Below are 16,790 nucleotides of genomic sequence, written 5' to 3'. Positions count from 1 at the left end.
TGCCATTATATCCATTCCCACCTTGGGTATGTTTGACATCTCTGTTGTAAAAGTAGAAATTGCAAGGTTTGTCAACTGGTTGATATATAAGATGAGGGAGAGTGATGAATTGAAGATGACACCAAGAGTGTCTTGATAATTAGAAGGATGGTGGCATCCTAAAAAAAAAAGAAGTTTGGAAAGATGGTGGGCTTGGAGGAAAAAATACTGTAATAAGATGAGTGGTGTGACTCTATTTTGCCCAAAGTAAAAGGGAATGGCTCTTACTAGTCACTCCTCTGAAGCTCAGAGCCTACACCCCTCCCCCAGGTTCCTGATGGAGCCATAATGTTATTCTCCTAGGAGTCTGGGGGTGGGTGTGCTGAGGGTCACAGGTATTTTCCCAATGATACCTGCATAGTTGCTACATTGAGTGTCTGAGCAGAGGTTAGTTTATAACTGTCCCATAGATCAGAAGGGAAAGTTTGGAAGCCTGAGAAGCAGAGAAGGGGTGGGAGGGAAGAGCAAAGCAGTAGAGTATTGAGGAATAAGGGTTGGTGTGCCATGGTTATTGTGGGAAGATGGGATTCAATTCATTTCCCCATCCTCCACACATTCCTTGGGGTCAAGTCACAGCTCCCATGGGACCAGGCCATGGCCCCCACTTTGGACACTACTTCTCCAAGAAAAATAACTAAACAGTCAATATCTTTACTTTTTATCCATTTCCCTTTTTCAAAGTTTTACTGTTTAAATAGGGAGCTGTTGTAAATATATTCAATGTCCTCTCTTCTTTATGCTTTCTTATAATTTGGCATTGATTTTGACCTAGTCAAAAGTCTAATTATACATATACATCTCATTATGAATTTGCCCATGGCTCAATAATTAGTCATTTCTTCCTTGTTAACGTATAATGGATTTCATTCTTTGTTGCTATTCTTTGGAATCTGCTACATTCAGGTCCTTCTGACCCTCTTGATGAAAATGTCTACCACAGTTTATGCCTTTAAGGATGTCACTTCCCATATTACAAGGAAGCATTGGAATAACTTTTTAAAGAAAAATTCTATTATATTGACATTATAAATAACAATAAAATATGGATCAAATACATACTTAGTATAAGGATTACATTGTATGTGTCTGTGTCTCAGCATCTGTGTCTGTGTGTAAAGATTAAGTGATATTTAGGAATGAAGAGTGAGTTGATATAGCTATGGGGATTCCATGCACTGAGAATTAAAATCCACAGTTGTATGGTGGGCCCAAGATATGTCCATCATGCTTCCATTGGTCTCATTTTCTATGTCACTGAAACAGAGTGTGCTACTCAGACAGATTATATTACTTCCTGGTAATTACATAAGCATCACAAGATACTTGGGGAAAACAAACAAATAACAAGTATATTATCCCACAGTCGTGTTCTACCAAGTACCAGATGCAGAATACAGGCAGGCCAAATATCGCCTTCCCCCAGAAGCTTCCCTTTAATTGTAGTTTTAGTTTGGTGATGATGGCCAAATTTTCCATTCTTTGAGCATTGGTTGGAGTCTTACTACTATTCAGGTTCCTCATCACCTGTCCCATGTCCACATAGCCTTCTCTGCTTTATGTTAACTCTAATTATTACACATGTTTCAAATTATTATTACAAATTATTACAAAGTTTCCATTTTTAAAATAGGTAAATATTTGCTTAGCAACTATTATGTGTAAGTCCCTGTGCTAGGCATAGGGGAGAGATATGAAGATGAAAGAAGCATGACTCCACTACCCTCCTTTGGATATCTCCATTATGATCCTACAAACCTTTTTCATACTGCAAGGTCAAATCAGCCATAGCACTCATACTTCATCAGTACCCTCTGCCCCGCTGCAGGACTGAGTGAAGACCTCTTCCCAAAACCTTTGTTTAAGGAGGGCAATCCAAGCCATCTCTTAATTTCCCACCTGGCTGTTCTTTTTTGAACTTCATCATGTCTCCTGGGCCAGAGATCTCCCCTGCCTCCATCCATTTCAGCTTCCTTTTGTGATTGTCTTGCCCCATCAGATTGTAATTTACTTTAGGGTAGAGACTTTTCCATATCTGTATCTATAGTTAGCACTTAGCATGGTGCCTGGAACATAGTAAGTACTTGCTGTAAAAGAAACTTGCCTTTCAGGAAAGAAGACAAGATGGGTATAGAAACACCTATGATCAAAGTAGGATATGATATGTTAAAATGCGTAAGAAAAACAAGCACAAATAAAGACTGTGGAAGTTCAGATGAAGAAAAAATTACAGTTGGGAAGACCAAGAAAGAACTTATAGGAGGATGTGGTAGAAGAGTTACGTACCTGTGGTGGGACGGGATGGGGGAGGAGGAAGGAGAGGATGCCGGGCACAAGGCATGAGATAAACGATGGTACAGGGACAGGAAGGAGCAAAGGAATGATGAGTAGTCCAGTTTGGTTAGAATACAGACTACAGGGAGGGGAGTAGGGCATGATGGGTTGGAAAGGTGAGTCTCAGCCAGGATTGTGAAAGGTCTGGAATGATAGACTGTTTTGACTTTTTATAGTGGACGATGAAATGCCTCCAAGAGTCTTTAAACAGAGGAGTCACATGATCAAAGATATATATATTTTTGTCCCTTACAACCCCTGTTGTTGTTATTGTTGTTTAGTCATTTTAGTCGTGTCTGACTCTTTGTGGCCCCATTTGGAGTTTTCTTGGCAAAGATACTAAAGTGTTTTGCCATTTACTTCTCCAGTGTATTATACAGATGGGGGAACTGAGGCAAAGAGGATTAAGGGACTTGCCAAAGGTCACACAGCTAGTAAGTGTCTGAGGCTGGATTTGAACTATTTTCCTGATTCCCAGCAATCTATCCACTGAGACATCTAGCTACCCATTCTTATAACCTTTATAAACCTGGACAAAATTAAAACTAGGTGCTGGTAGACATTATTGTTCAGATAATAGTAATTATTACAATTGTAAACATAACTCACATTTACATAGTGCTTCAAGGTTTATAAAGGGCTTTCCTTCTAACAATTCTGTGGGGTAGAGTGCAAGTCTTATTATCTTTATTTTACTGACAAAATAGCTGAATCACAAAAAATATTAAGCAACTTGCCTCTTGCCACAGAGTTAATAAGTACTAGAGCTGGGATTTGAACACAGGTCTTCTAACTCCAGGACCAATACTTCTCACTTCACTCACTAGCCCCTTTTATACCCTGCATAGTACAGGCTTATTTCTCTTTCTGAAATAACAAGTTATTCTGCCATAGCAATTTCCTCAGCATTCTCCCTTTTGGTGCTTTATATCTCAATGAAGCCACAGTTTCCTCAGGCTATTAGAACAGAGTTCAGCTGAGACTCAAACATATGGAGCAAAAAGAAATTACTGGGAAAAAAAAGTTATTGGGGAAAGCCATTAGCAAGGCGCCACCCCCAACAGGTACAACAGGTTCCCTGATATCATTACAGACTCAGCTAGGGAGGCATGCATGCCTCTCTGAGGAGCTGCTGGTACGTCCAGTTTTCTTTAGGGACCTGCCAGGCCAAATCTCATGCAGAAAAATCCACTATCCATAAAACACAGTTTGAATAATATCAAAGTGCACAGTGACCCTTGGCTCTCTTCTTCTGAACAAATTGTTTAAAGACCAAGATGTGTTGGGGAGATACCAGGCAGTGGAGAATTAGCAGCAGGTGCTATTTATAGAGCCAATGAGCTCTGTGAAGTTACCTCTGCCCATTGAAAGCCATTAATCTTCTCCAGCAAAAGAAAAAAAAGAAGTAATAAACTTAATAATGATTTAGAGTGAAGGAGGGAGAGAAAAGCATTAAAGGCTAATACTAGGATGGATCTTCGCCAGGAGATTAGTTTCTCCCTGTGGAAAAAAAAAATGTCCCAAACAAAGCACCATAGAAGATGTGTCCCCTAACAACACAAATATGCTATGGTCAGTTAGTAAACACAAGAGAAAGAAATTGTTAAATAACTTTGAATTTTTTTAGATGATAAGCATATGTCCTTCTAGTGAAGGATAGATATACTTTTTTTTGGCTTTACTTTTAAAGAACTCAACATTCATATAGAGTTTTACAAATCACTTTCCATGCATCAGTTTCATGAGCTAAGCATACAAGTATTTCTCCCATTTTACAGATGAAGCAATTGAGTCTCAGAAAGGGCAAATCCCTTGCCCAACATCAAGGCAGTTGATAAATAATAAAGTGTATGAAAACAGGATTAAAACTCAGTCTTCTGATTTCAAAGCCAGTAATCATTTCAGAAGGTTGCTGCTTCTTAAGCAAAAATGATACAAAATTTGATATCCATAAAACTTCCAATCACATTTGTCACTTCTATACAATATTTGGTGTTGTCTCATTAAAAACAAAAAACAAAAAAAAGCTTAGCAACAGTGACTTTGAAGTCTTAGTAGTTCTCATAACAACACAAATACCCAAATGTGTCCTAGATTAAAAGGTTATTTATTTGCACATTATAGAGTTGAACATAGAATTTTAGATCTGGAAAGGACCTTTGAGATAATTTGAAGTTTTTAAAAAAAATTTAAGTAGAAACATTGAGAAGCCAAGAAGTTTAGTGACCTGTCCAAGGTAATTCAGCTAGTAAGTGACTGAGTCAAAATTAGAACCCATGTTGCCTGGTTCCAACATAGTGCTGTTCCCACAATACTATACCAACCCACTTCTATTCCATAAGACTTTCGAGGAATGGTTTCTATGTTCACATATAAAACAGAAGGTGCCAAGTACACCAGTAATGAAGCCTTTGGAAATAACAGTTGTGATGAAGGATTCACATTAAGAATTTCCTTCTTTTTCTAAATATCTTCATGGATGGTGAATGTAAATAATGGGAAAGGGAAAGATAAAGCAACATAAACAAATAACAATTCCAGTTATGATGTACAGAAGTATATATGCCTATGCTCTTCCAGAGGAAGTGACATTTGGAGTTTATAAAACCTCTAGAGAGCACCAGTTAGTGGGAAGTATTTTCACTGCAAACAATTCTGTCTTTTTTAATGTTAAGTATCCTTTATTCCTGGACACCACCCAGAGACAATGGAAAGAAAGAGAGACCTGGGCATCCAGGCAGAAAACAGCCCTTGTACCGCAGCCAAAATGAATTTAGAATTCTTATGCAATACAATGTTAAGGCAGGAGTGTTGAGTAGAAATGTGTAATGAACTCCAAGTGGTTGCTTTTCAAATTTCAAGAGCTGAAACTGACTTGATGCTGAATACTGCTGCTGCTTCCACTCCTTGAGCATTCAAGTGACTATGTCACCAAAGAATAACAATGAGAAAGACACAAAGACCACCACTTCAGCATAGCATTCAGTGATGGAGACTGGCCAAGTATATTAGGGTCAATCACACCACCACCCCACGCACTTTATTTGTGACAGATTTTTAAAAAAATGATCTTTACAAAAGCTTCCTGTAAAATAGAAAAAAATAACTTTAATGAATTTTAATAAATTTTACATTGTTTTTCTTAAAGTGATTTTTGATATAAAATCATATCAGGCATTTTCTGTGGATATTGCTTTAGGAAAGAAGATGCTTGTAGAAATTAATTATTAATGAAATTTTCCCCATAAGTAGTATGATCAGAAATATTAATGAATTACATTGTATCACATGTTGAATATAAGGGTTCATAATAATGTTCCTTATCTTATTTGATTCTTACAGTGAGGCTGTGAACTAGATATCATCTCCATTTTTCAAAAGAGGAAACAGATGCAAAAAACTTGTCCAAGACTCTTATAACCAGTTAGTGACAGAACCAGAATACAGGTTCCTGATTTTCAGCCTAATTTTTATCCCACAATCCCACATATGATTTTCTCTAAGTTGAAACTGGTCAGCTTTGATGGTTTGAACTTGCTACTAATAAGGCCAAGGATGTAGGATCTGTCCTTGGAATAACTAGTGACCTTAACTTCAAAAATGTGTCTTAAGTTTAAAAAGGGAATAAATAAGGCAAGATATATATGGACCAGCATAAGTGCATTATTTCTATTACAGGAGCAATTCTGAGTGTTTTGTTTTGTCAGTAAATAACTATTTATTAAATGTCTGCCATGTGCACTAGGCTAAGCATGGAGAGGTATGTGCAAAGAAAGGCAAAAGATAGTTCTTGCTCTCAAGAAGCTCATAATCTAATGGAGGAGACAACATGTAAACAATTTTGTACAAACAAGCTATATATGGGACAAATTGGAAATAGTCAACAGAGGGAAGGCACTAGAATTAAGGGAGATTGGGATAGGCTTCCTGTAGAAGGTGGGATTTTACCTGGGACTTGAAGGATATCAGGGAAGCTAAAAGGCAGAGATGAGGAGGGAGATCATTCCAAGGAATGAAGGACAGTCAGTAAAAATACCTGGACTCAAAGTGTCTTGTCCAAGAAATAGCAAGGAAGCCAGTGTCACTGGTTCAAAGAGTATGGGAGGGTGAGGGTGGTAGGGACAGGGGAAGGGGTGAGTAGACTGGAGAGGTTATGAAGGGCTTTAAATACTAAACAGAAGATTCTCTACTTGATCCTGGAGGTGATAAGGAGCAAGTAGAGTCTACTGATTAGGGCTGGGGGTGGGGTATAACATAGTCACACCTGTGCTTCAGGAAGATCACTGACAATTGAGTGCAGGATAGACTGAAGTGGGGAGATTTATGGCAGGCAGACCAACCAGCAGGTTATAGCAATAGTTCATGTATGAGCTTATAAAGGCTCACAAAGGTTGGGGGGGGCGTGGCAGTGGTAGAAGAAAAGGGGGGCATATACAAGAGGTGTTATAAAGGCAAAAACAATAGGATTTGACAACTGATTGGACATAGGGGTAGAGGTTTGTGTGAGAGAGAGTGAGAAGTCAAGGATGACCATTAGATTGTAAGGCTGGGTAACTGGGAGGCTATAGGGATATTGTGACACTCAGCAGCCATAGGGAAGTTAGAAGTGGGAGAAGATTTGAGGGGGAAGATGAGTTCCATTTTGGATATGTTGAATTTAAGATGTCTATGTGGCATCCAGCTTGAGATGTCCAATAGGCAGTTGGAGATGTGAGATCAGATGTTACCAGAGAAGTTAGGACTGGATAAAGCAGATCCGTGAATCATCAGCATCACAATGATTATTGAATCTATGGAAGCTGATAAGATCACCAAGTAAAACAGTGAAGAGGAAGAGGAATAAGAAAGGAGACACTCACTGTTAGTGGGTGTGACTTGAACGAAGATCCATTAAAGGAGACTGAGAAGAAGCTGTCAGAGGGGTGAAAGAACCAGAACAGAGGAGTGTCACAAAACCCTAGAAAGAATAGAGTATTAAGGAGAAGAAGGTAACCAACAGTGTCAAAGGCTGAAGAGAAGTGAAGAAGAATGAGAAAGTTAGAATGGACACTAGATCAGATAATGCAGCCTGACCACAGTTCCCTTTCATTTCCCAAGTAAATGCATTCTCTTCAGCTTGATATTTTAAAGCTCTACACAATCTATTCACCTTTCCATACTTATTGCATATTACTCCTCCCCATTCACCCTATATTTCAGCAAAACTGGTCTATTTGCTGTTCCTCAAGCTCAGCACTCTGTCTCCCACTCTGTGCATTTATTCAGGCTGCCCTCCATCCTGATGCCTGGAATACATGACTCCCCTCTGACCCTTAAAATTCTTCCCTTCCTTCATTGCTACCTCCTTTGGAAAGTTCTGGATCCAGTGGTCAGTGGTTGGTGCTCTGTCCCTCCTCAAGTTATCACACATGTACTTCTGTGTTTACATATTTGGTTTCTCCAGGAAAATGTAAGCTCCCTGAGAAGAGGGATTTTGTTTTCCTTTGTTTTTCTTTGTATCCCCAGATGCTGGTGTGGTGCCTAGAACACAGGAGGTACTTAGTAGATACTGGTTGGATTAGATTAGGTTAATTACTTTTTTTTTGTATTCTCCTTTCTTTGTGCATTTATGTAAGCTTGTCCCAATGTCTTCCTTATCTACATTTGTTGAAAACCTGCTTCTTCATTAAGGTCTAGCTCATACACACTCCATCCATGAAGTCTTCCCTGATCTCTGCCAGCTGAAAATGATCTCTCCCTGTTCAAATTCTCCTAAAGGACTTTGTATGGATCTTTTATTTGTCCCTGTCACATTTTACCTTGTGTTATTCTTATTTGTGCTTATTTGAATGTATGTCACATGTCCCAGTAGAGTTCCTTGAAGACATGGACTGTGATATCATGTTTGCACCCCAAGCACCTAGCATGGTATATATGTAATAAATCTTTGTGGAATTGATGGAAGGACATTGCATAATCATTAATAACATTACTAATAACTGTATTGTTTTTCCAACAAAAGATTAGGTTATAATTCTGACTTTTTTCACTATATAGAATCACGAGCAAGACAATACTCTCAAAACACAAGAATTATATCATTCCAAACTTCTGCATTCAGAGTACATTCAATTCACAAAATGCACTGCAGCTTTTCTATAACACAATCCATTCCACCATGGAATTCTGCATGTCAAGTCTGCCTTTAACTAAATCCAAGGGGGTTTATTACCAGTAGTACCAAAAGGATCTCCTTATGACAGCTTCACCAACCACAAGGACTCATGGCAGCAATCCAAAAGAAAGTGATAAAGCCAGGCTCTCCGGTAAATTCATTCTTTGCTCCATGAAGTGCCACAGTCATACGATTAGATTTTTCTTTCAATAGTCCTTTCTTCTAGGTGTAATAGCAAATGTGCCTCATTTGCATCTTGTCCTATTTTAAAAGACCTTTTAAAATTGTTGGTATTACTTGCTTACTACCAAAGAAAACTTTCTGGACACCTGATCAGGCTGTTTGACTGCTTTGAAGGAACAAGGTTATTTCTACTTCTAAGTATGCAAGATAATATCTTTCTAATGCCCTTTTAAGAGGCTATGATGGACCACAGTGGTCAAGTTGTCTTCTTGGGGAAAGTATTTCTTTTTAAAAGAAAAAGAGTTTCCATTTACACAGTGATTTATGTTATCTCATTTGACTTTTACAAGTGTATGAGTTAGATATTGCAAATATTATCATCTCTATTTTGCAGATGGAGAAACTAGAGCCCAGATTGGTAAAGACACAGCTCAACATCAAAGAGTTCATAAATAAATGATACAGCTTGGACTTGAACAAACCAAGGCTTTACTTACTGGATCACATTGCTTCTTTTCTTATGACTTTAGTGATAATAATAGTTTACATTTATGTAATGCTTTATAGTCTATAGACATTTTTCTCCTAACGAGGTTGACCATGGTACATAATAATGTGCACTTTCAATTAAGAGACACTATCCAATTCAGAACTGAGTCTATCTCAAGGTTGCAGAAACTAGAAAAGACAGTTGAATAATTTACATGTCCTTAGACATAGATAAGAATTATTAGCAACTCTAGAAGAAAACCCAGAAGGCAGGCAGTGTGATATAGTGGAAAGGGTATTGTGTGAGGAGGCCCGGGTTCAAAGGAGGTTTCTATTACTTACTACCTTTATGACCTAAGTCAAGTCATTTCACCTCTATTGGTTTCAGTTTCTTCATCTGTAAAATGAGAGGATTGGACTAGATTTTCCTCTATGGTCTATTACAGCTCTAAATTGTACAAGTGTAAAAAAAAAAAAGTTCCACTTGTTGACAAAGACTAGATGACCATGTTCAGGATATTTCTTTATGGGGGTAGGTTGAACTAGACCAATCAGAAGTCCCTTCCAAATCTAAACATCTCTGATTCTGTGATTATTAACCTGAGAAAAATGATAAACTGCTTGAAGGTCAGTACTAAGTCTCCTAAAAGATTTATTTCATATCTCTCCACATAATAGGTACTCAGTAAAGACTTGTTTTTCTTTTAATTCTTTGAAATGGCCATTCAAACAGAAATATAAATACATAAAGATATATGTGTATATTTATTCCCTAACACTATATGTGTACACATATGTGTGCATACACATATGAGTGTACATGTATATGCATACATATGTGTGTATACATATAGTGTTAGGGAATAAATTAAGGGTTACAGTTTTTTTTTTTAATTTCCAGCCCATTTGTTGACTTGAAGGTTAGAGGACTTTGCTGGTATTGTAGCTACTACAAAAGTTTTGGGGTTATGCATACATATCAGTATAAGGTCATCATCATTGTTAATGAAAACAGTAATATTGCAATCATCAAACATTTATTAAGCACATACTATTTGACAGACGTTCTGGGCATTGGTGATAAAAGGACAAAAACAAACAGTTGCCGATCACAAAGACCTTATATTCTATTGGGGGAAATAAAATATACTTATGTAATTAAATGTGAAACAGGTGCAAAGTCAATGCAAGGTAAATTTTTTTTGGTAGTCAAAGCACTAGCAGTGGGGGGGAGCATGCGAGGGGGTGTGAGGGGACTGGGGGGGGTGCACAGGAAAAGCCTCATGTAGGAGGAAGAACTTGAGACTTGAAGAAAGCTAGGGATTCTAAGAAGTCTATATGAGAAGGTTGGGCATTCAGAAGAACCTCGAGTGCCAGGGTCAGGTGAGAGGACACAACAGTGGCCGCTACCACCACCACTTCTACTATTACTTGTTACTACTACCACTGCCATACTTCTTCCCTTTCTCCCATTACCTCTAGCCTCTGTACCTTCACAATTCTGTTCTTTATTTTCTGTAATATCTTCAGTCTTGTATTTCAACCTACCAAGCCCATGCTCAAACACCCAGCTCAAATGTTACCTCCTCCCTAGAGCCTTCCTTGATTTTTTCCAATCCATAGTGACTGCAAGTCTATTTTAATTATGCTTTTGATATATACTTATTATAAATTTATAATACATTATGCCATATTATATTTATTTACATGACATTACCACTACTAGATCCTTCATCTACCTCATCTAATCTTATAGCATAATGTATTTATACAATATTTTGTTTTGTATTATAACTATATAGCTTTCTATCCCTACTAGATCGCAATCTCCTTGAAGGAAGGAACCATGTCTTATTTCTCTTTTTCCCTCCTCCAATACCTAGTATAAAGCATTACACATATTAGGCCCTTATTAAATATTTGTTGCATGAGTAATATTTTGCACCATTTACTTTTTGTATATTTTTACTTTTGGTACAAAAAAAATATCAATTCTTATCTTCTAATATCTATTCCTGTAGACATAGTAAAATCTGACAATATATACATTAACAAACTATATATAAAAAAGTAACAGTCTAAGAACTGCACAAAAATATTGAAAAAAATTCTTCAATCAAAGGAATGACAGAAGAGAAGAAAGAAGCCAACTGAACTCTAGAGACTTCCATGTTAACAGGGAGAGGGATTGGTCCTGTGGTTTCAGTGATATAGGGAACTCTCAGATGAGAATTAGCTCCTTCTCTGCAATTTACAGTCTTAGAGAATTGTCCAGGGCACCAATAGTTTAAATGATTTACTCTAGTTCACACAACTGGTATGTGTTTTAAAGGTAGTCTTCCTGACTGAGGTTATCTCCCTATTAACTGCACCATGTTGCTTCTCTTCCATGTTAACAGAAAGAGGAAAACCAACAGAATTTCCATTCTACCTTTGTTTAATGTCCCACACTCCTTCATACCGACACACATCAACATTCTGTTTTAGATAAAAAAATAAGCCCACCGGAACGATTCTATATTAATATAGGACATTATACTGCCTCTTTCTCCTGTTGACTTTTTTTTCCTTTTGAAGGTCATCAAAGTGTGTGAATACCATCAAAAATAAATCTATGCTGGAGATTTCTGGTATGTGAGAGGAACGTTCATTAATTAAAGACTGCTCCCTTCATCTATGAGAAGTCAATGGGAGTTTAGACAGTGAAGAAACAATGAGCCTGAGCCAGAAATCTGAAAATACTCTTGTCCAGAGACATAGACCTTGCTCAGACATTATGAAACTCGAGGCGAGAGAGATGCCAATAAGTTGTGGGGATTCTATCACAGAGGCAAGAACTGCATGGTCACTGAAAAGGTAAGAATTAGTTCTTTTTTTGTCAAACAAGTCCTAAAATTTTATCAGCCTAAAAATGTTTTCCCAGCCTATCCTCCTTTATGAGAAGAACCCAAGCAGTAATATAGTCAATAAATCAGCGTTCTTTACTATTTACCTCAAGCAGGTGGATGAGATGGTTATATATAAGGGTGTGTATCAGAAATACAACTAGATCCAAGTCATGTAATTAAAAGAGAAGGTTCAATAATATCCCTGAAAAGAAGGCTGTTATATTCAACTGGGATACTAAGGCAGCCTGTAGAATAGGATCAACTCCTCCACAATACTGGTAAAAATTATATAGCAAACAATTATTATATTAGAGAACAAAAAGAATGGATGGTGAGGAGAGATTACACTTGCTTGGTTTCTTCTTTAGCTAACAGACAGGATGGCTGTTCCAGAAAGTTTCTAGAAGCAGTTAGTTTGGTAAGAAAGTTCTGCCAACCACACCCAAACCAAAAAGGTACTCAAAGCAAGAGACTTCAAATTTAGAAGCCGATGAATCTCTCAGTGCTGCTCGCCACTTACCTCTTTCTGATTCCTGAAAACAGAGTCAGTCTCCACATCCCACCTGTTTCTGTCAAGGAAAACAGGCTGTGAGTCTCAGCTCTATTCACAGAGCAAGTTTCCGAGGTCCGGATAGTTATTTGTTTCACTTAAGCAAAGCTGAATAGCAATCAAAATAAACTTCAGGGCTTGGTTCCAGAAGCACAAGGTCCAATCCATACAGCCCAGGGCTCTTTAAAGCCCTGATATAAAACTGATATTTATGAGATCAATATGTGTGCTGTTCAGAAGGGCGACATCACACACACTCACAAACATTCACAAAGTGGGCTTCTGTTGTCAGGATGAAATGAGGCAAGTCAGAGGAACTGGTTTGCTTCCAGGCATCTCTAACCTCATGATTCAGCCCTCTCCAAGTCCCCAGGAACTTCAATGACTCTGCTTCTTCCTTTGCATGTATTTACCTTTGTCTGATGAAGAATGGTTTATGACTGTACCTATCAGAGACTGTAACTTGACATTTTTGAGCCTCCCTTGATATATCTTGCAGAATATTGATTTTGGCTACTGGCATGTTGTTTGACTAATAGCCAGTCCCCAATGCACTAGTTAAAATAACTGCCTTTAAATTTAATTCTCATTTAAAATACTTGCTAAGACATATGTGTATTGTGAAGAATTTCCATCAAATTACTAAGTTCCAGATACTTGTTTTTCAGGCACTTGACAGGAATTTTGACCAAGAAATGGGGAAAATATTCACCTTTATACAAATAAGAGATCTAAGAGATTTTAGGAAGACCCCACACAGAGTAAACAGTATTACTCTATCTGCCTGTAAAGACATAGGAGGTCTTATTTTTTTAATTAAAACTTTAGTAGTCATGTTAAAATATTATTCTTGCGAACTTAGAGCACAATATTTTATTCATTTCAAGTCATGCCTAGTTTGAAGATTAGGAAACTAAAAAATGGGAAGGCTTTTGTTAAATGTCATAAAGTGAATCAGCGGCAGATCTGAACTTAGAACCTGGGAATCTTGACTGATTCAAGGATTTTGATCACTAGAAGTTTTATCAATCTAGGAATATTTGATCTCTTGGCATCACTGCCATTTGTAATGTCTTCAGAAATTGCTCTCTCCCACACTAAGTACCTCGCCTATTTATGTAACTGAAACTACTTTTGAGGCCCCATTAATTAATACAAAAATTTTCCTTATGAATCTGTAATATATCTGTTGAAACATAGCTAAATTCTACTTTATTCTCATGAAAATTATATACAAAACATTGTTGACAACTTGGACTGAAAGCTTTGATTTCATTGACTGGCAAGAATTTTAGAACATTTAATAATTTCATAGAGAGCTATTCAATAGAGATTTAATAACCTTTATAAGTAAGAATATCTTACTGCACCTAATAATATATGTATGATTTATTATATGTATATAATTCAAGTATTATGCATGTCTATATATGTGTGTATGTGTACAAATACATGTATTTTCTCTACATATTCTCATTTCAGTAACTCCTAGTGCTTTCTGGAATGAAGAATGAGAAGTGATTTTTTTTTAAAGAAATTATCCAAAGAGGCATGAAAATAGTCTCTAAGTTTTAAATATATGGTACTCTTAATTTGAATCCTTTCCCTTTCTTCCCAAATTTCTGCAGGGCCCTAGAAAAACTTTGAGCATATAGACATGTCACCTATAGTGTACTATGCAGTATTTGTTCCCTACATGCATACAAACATGGCCATGTGATTTACTCTACATTATCCTCCCCCATGCCATTTTAAAAGAAAAATTTTAGCTTGATGAATAGAGCTTTGGATATCTTAATTGACAACAGTTCGTTACAAAAATAACAACACTAACTCCTATATACCTACATTTGCTCATGTGGCAAATGCATCATTTGAAAAAGGAGCAATGACAGGAAATTGCTTTTGAGACAAAAGCAAGAGAAATCTTCATGTTTAGTTTGGGGCTGTGTTAAATGCCACATTTAAATATGCATTATGTATGTTATTTAATTCAATGGACGTTTATCAAGCCCCTGCTTTGAATAATGACTACAGCAACAACAATAGCATACTTATATCTACTGCCTATGAGATAATGCTTAATATAGCATATGGAGGGCTAACTTTGGAGTCAAGAAGACCTACATTTAAATCCTGCCTCTGATATATGCTAGTTGTGTGAACATGGGCACATTACTTAACTTCTCAATGCCCCAGGCAATTCTCCAAAATTACAAGTTACAGATAAGGTACAGATCTACATTGGTGAAGGAAATTTCCATAATGACAGTATTACACAGTAATGAAATTGCAAGTTTAGAGACCTCCCAACCATACCCACCCCCCAAAAAAGATCTATACCCTCAAGAGTTAATAAAGCATTTGATATATGCAAGACACATTCCATTCCATTAAATAAGTATGATCAACTTGGTTAAATTACAAGTAGCAACAGCAGGAAGGATTAGATTTAGACACAGAACCACTGAAGTCATTCATTTTAGAGAGATTCCCTACAGGATCCATTAGATATATTAGGTAATGGGATTCTGATGATGCCAAGTTTGTATCAAGAAAGGAAAACAGTCCTCAAGACCTAAATTAATGCTTGATTTTTTTCTTTAGAAAAAAAAAGTATAAATTAAGAAAAAATGCCAACATACTTCTCAAACCAATACACATTTGTTAAGAATATCACATATGCTTAAAGTATTTATTTCATCTAATGTTTAATTGCTTAGGTGTGTTTTACAATGTTTCTCAAATAAAACACCTGTTAATGAAAAAAATATTTAACTGGTGACTTTCATACCTCAAATCAGAAATTTCTAGGAAACTCATAAAAAAAATCCTTGCTCAGAAAGTTTCTCTTTATAACTCTTAAATGTCCCTAAAGACAGTCTTCCCTAGTTCAGTAATGAGTGTTGCTCCTTGTATTCAAAGATCATCAAGACTATTTTGTTGTAGAGAAATTGTTTTTCTTCCCTTTAGATATGACTCTTTATACTTATTTAAATATCATAACAGCTGATTGTATAAAGAGCCTAAATGATAGGCACTTACAGATAATAGATACATGGGTAGATGCTGATATGATGAGGAATTTTTTTTGTAGTTTTCAATTATTTGTATGTAAAGTTTTAAAAAATATATCATACTACCTCTATTGATCTGAAACTGTGCTAGCTCTACCTAAATCAAAATGATGTGCAGGAGAGAAATTTGTTTAAAAAAATACATATCTTATACACATACACATGTATATAGCTATACATTTATATCTACAAATGTAATTATATTTATACCCATACTATATAGATATTTGAGGTTTCTAAGGCCATATTATAAAATAACGAGAGCTAAATATTTCTTGAATAAATATAATTGCCCTACTTTATGCCAAATAATATTCTCTCTTCCAATGTTGAAATGTCAGTATTTATCTATCACATAGGATGCTTATCACATTTTACAAATATGGCTTTTCTATTTGGTAAAAATGTACAACTCCAGGGCTTTTTCTGGCAGCTGAGCTACTGGCCTTATTAAGGGGAAAAATCTTTTTTTTCTTCTTCTTATTCTTTAAATCAAATTGCTCTCCTGCACATCATTTTGGGTTAGGTAGAGCTAACACTGTTTCAGATGGAAAGAGGCAGCGCAATATGGTTATTTTTTTAAAAAAAAATTTACATTCAAACCATTGAGAAATATCATAAAGTGTGACTCATCACATCTGCATCAAGTTATGAAAAAAGTAAGGCTCGTTAACCTGCTGTTTGAAAACCAGAACACTTTTATCAGTTCATATAATTGCTCACCCCTTATTCACTGCTCAACACTGAAGGGTTCTTTGCCTCCTAAGATCCCACTAATTGCTGACAGATTTGATTTCTCTGGGACAGCAGGAGTCCTGTTTCTGGCCTTTACATCAAGTAATTGCTTTATTTTTCTCCCTCTGCTCTAAAAAACGGAATTCCCTTCTCCCCTGCTTGAACCTCTTTAATGGCTTCTTTCTCTGTTATTAAATCCTTGCCATTTAAATCACATTTAGAGATGTTTTGAATAACTGATTCCAATTACCAAGGCTCTTACCAAGAAGCAGCTGAAAACGCAAGTCATTACTTGCCCACAGACAAGCAACTACACCTTGCAGCAAAGTCTCTGGTGAACTGTA

General features: G+C 36.6%; 1 long non-coding RNA gene across 1 annotated transcript in view; it reads left to right on the top strand.

Annotated features, from left to right (window-relative positions):
* The window catches only part of LOC138168675 (uncharacterized), a 60,536-nt gene extending 48,508 nt beyond the window's left edge, over nucleotides 1-12,028 (top strand). The window contains exon 3 of the long non-coding RNA XR_011170178.1: nucleotides 11,774-12,028. This is a non-coding gene — a long non-coding RNA (uncharacterized lncRNA). The remainder of the gene's footprint in view (nucleotides 1-11,773) is intronic.
* Nucleotides 12,029-16,790: the final 4,762 nt, after the last annotated feature.

Source organism: Petaurus breviceps, unplaced genomic scaffold, assembly GCF_028583685.1.
Source record: "Petaurus breviceps papuanus isolate PSGF00001 unplaced genomic scaffold, PetGlider_PUasm1.0 37, whole genome shotgun sequence".
Taxonomy (NCBI): domain Eukaryota; kingdom Metazoa; phylum Chordata; class Mammalia; order Diprotodontia; family Petauridae; genus Petaurus; species Petaurus breviceps.
This window is presented reverse-complemented; position numbering and strand designations above follow the sequence as displayed.